Genomic DNA, 3,515 nt, shown 5'->3' on the forward strand with positions numbered 1-3,515 from the left:
CGGAGTTCTGTGGGAACGCTCTGGCATTTCAGTCCGGGCCTCTGGAGGTTTGATTTGGGAACAGCGCCCTCTCCGGGACAGCTGCGAAGACAGAGCTGGCCCGCTCCAGCCTCTCCCAGCTTTTAAACAGCCCTTGCTTTAGTTGCAAGAAGCCGATTCCTTAGGAAGACCGGCAGGTACTCTAGTATTTGGGAACATTTTCCTTGGGGCATGGAAACAAAAGAGGCCAATATCAGGTTACACAAAAATGACCAGAACTGCCACTACCCAAACTTTTTGCTGGATCTAGGGTGAAATCAAAACCATTCCCATTCATTCATTCATTCATTCCAATAACACAAAACAAAAGGAGCAAAACTGCCCCCAAGCGTGGAGCCGGTGTTATGGGGGAAGACACAGTTCTGGTGACTGTGGATCCGAAGTCAATCACAAAGACCAGCACGGACTCTCCCTTCCGGGAGCTCCGTGAGGAGGCAAGAGCAGAGGGTGCGCAGGGACAATCTTTTTGTCTGTATAACCTGAGGAAGGCTTCCCGGAAGGCATGACTATGTGCCGGATCTCAAGTGATGAATCAGAGAAGCAGGGAAGACATCCCACGCCGGGTAAAGGGGAGAGTCTAGGGATCAGGAAGGTGGAAGGGAGTGACCCAGGCCAGGACAGAAGGCTCAGCTTGCCAGAGCAGAGATCATGTAGGGGATGAGGAACCATAGCACTGCTGTTACTCTTACTTGTTAACTAGGTGCTTACCGTGTGCGGGGGCCTGGGCTAAGTTCTTAGGAGCGTGTAGCATTAAACTTGCACAGCAGCTGTGATGCGGAACGTATTATTTCCAGTGTCACACTGAGGAGGATGGGGGTGGGAACACTTGGCCACGTGTGGGCAAAATTCAGTACGTGTCTGTACGGAATTTAAACACCATAATAAAACCAAATCGACCTCATCGGCTTTATACTGGCTCCACTCTAAGCAGTGCCAGGGATAAACCACTCCTCCCCACCGGGGCAGATGGCTCCCATACACTGCCTTGCCACAGATCAAGACCCAGCAGGCTAATGGTCCAGGCTGGACTGCTGATGCAGGCAGCGGTCAGGGAGGGGCCGGAGGAGCAAAGGAGGCGGGAGGCCAAGAGACTGGTTTGGAAACTTTTAAAAAATTTACAAGACAGCGGCAATTAGGATGGGGAAAAGGTCGTATGCAAGAGACTTGTAATGGCATAGAACTGACAGACCTTGGTAGGCAATAGAGGAAATGAAGGTAAGGCTGAGTCTGGGATGACTTCAAATTCTCTACTGCAGGAGATAAGACGGTTGGAGATGCTGGCCCACCAGTCAGAGGAGTCGGGAAGGGGGCAGAGTTAGCATTTAAAGATGATGTGTTCAATGACTGGATCATATGGTATTTCTATTTTTAGTTTTTTGAGGAAACTCCCGACTGTTTTCCACAGTGGCTGCACCAATTTGCATTCCCACCAGTAGTGCATGAGGGTTTCTTTTTCTCCACGTCTTCACCAACACCTGGTATTTCTTGTCTTTTTGATTCTAGCCATTCTGGCAGGTATAAGGTAGTATCTCATTGTGGTTTTTGATTTGCATTTCCCTGACGATCAGTGATGTTGAGCATCCTTTCAGGTGACTATACTTTTCATGGCGAGCAGTGAGTAGTGTATAGAATTGTTGACTCATGATCTTGTATACATGAAACAAATATACCCCTGTATGCTAATTGTACTTCAACAACAACAAGAAATTAAATAAAGATGATGTGTTTAATCTGAAATAGGTTGTGGTCGCAATAGCCATGGGAGCTCTGAGTGGAAGAGTCTGGTGGAGCTGTAGGGATTTGGGTGGGGCTATCAGAGATGGGTGCTGGCTAGAATCTCTCCAAGTACAGCTCAGATCTCCTGACTCCCTCCTTGAAACCCAGAGCCGATTGCTTCTTTGCAGCCCTGTTGGAGTAACCACTCAGGTGAATGTTTTGCCCTGGGTGTTGATGTTAGCACTGGCATCTGAGCATAGGGGCGACTTCCAAAATAACAACTCACATGGCTGGCGTGGGAATGGAGCCATCAGAATGGAGACACCTGGGGCACCTGGGTGGCTCAGTCAGTTAAGCGTCCGACTTCAGCTCAGGTCATGATCTCACAGTCCATGAGTTCGAGCCCCGCATTGGGCTCTGTGCTGACAGCTCAGAGCCTGGAGCCTGCTTCAGGTTCTGTGTCTCCCTCTCTCTCTGCCCCTCCCCTGCTCATGCTCTGTCTAAAAAATAAATAAAAACATTTAAAAAAATTAAAAAAAAAAAAAAAAGAACAGAGACACCTGACTTCCCAGAAGAGCCTAGCCTAAGGTCCCGTGCTGTGCTGGGTGTAGAGATACAAAAGAGAGCAAAAAGATATCACAGTACATAAAGCCAACATAACAGCATCTATATAGTTAATGCCTGTACATCTATAAGAAAAAGGAAAACATTCGAATAGAAGAACCACTAGGAAAAAAATGCCAGAAGACACAAAAATTCCTTCTACAAAAGTGTTTACGTGAATGTCCTATAGAACATAAGAAAAGATGTTAAACCTCATTAGTAGTATCTGGAGCTTGGGGAGGTCTGGGTCTGTCCAGGATGGCCAGAGTGCTGGGGAAGAAATCAGGGGATTCCACTGTGGAAATATTTCAATATTTTAGTAACCGGCACAGCCACACTGTTGTGTGCCACTGAATGTCAGCCCCGGGTGTCTAATTTCCTGAGTGCCTGTTGACACATCTAACTCTAGCTCTCAATCCTGCATGGTTATTTGGGAAGGAACAGAGCTGTGAGGCAGCATTCCTATGTACTAGCAAGAGTTACAAAGGAGAATCTTTTCAGAAGATACAGTTTCCAAAAAAAAAAAAAAAAAAAAAAGGAAAAAAAAAAGCTTAGGGATAAATCTAACAAAAGATGTGCAAGAAAATGATAAAACTGAATGGAGAGACCTTTAAAGAAGTTCTAAGTAAATGGGAGAGCCGCACCATATTTAATTATGAAAAGATTCCGGGTCTCAAAGATGTGAATTTTTTACAGCATAATTGCTAGATTCAATAATTGATAGGATTTAAATTAAAATCTGAATAAGGTTTTCCCTGGAAGATAACAAGGTGATTCTAACAATAGTCCAAGAATAGCTAAGGTATTGAAGAAGAAGGAAGAGGAAAGAACTGAAGGAGGAGGAGGAGGTGGAGGAGGAGGAGGAGGAAGCAGAAGGAGCAGAAGACAGTACCATGAATAGAAAACAACTGGGTGAAGGGAACTTGCCCTAGTGGACGTCATCATCAAGTTGCAGTGGTGAAGATGGTGTGGTTTGGGTGCAGGGATAGACCAAGAGAACAATGAGCCAGCAAATGTGGAAACCTGATATGCAGAGAAATTACAATAGAGGCCACACGTATATTGCTACAAGGTCAGGAGAAATGTTTTCAGCAAAACAGCAGAAGTATAAACTGCAAAGGAAAAGATTAATAAATTTGACATTGGTGAATATAAGC

Source organism: Panthera pardus, unplaced genomic scaffold, assembly GCF_024362965.1.
Source record: "Panthera pardus isolate Hobbes unplaced genomic scaffold, ASM2436296v1 HiC_scaffold_26, whole genome shotgun sequence".
Taxonomy (NCBI): Eukaryota; Metazoa; Chordata; class Mammalia; order Carnivora; family Felidae; genus Panthera; species Panthera pardus.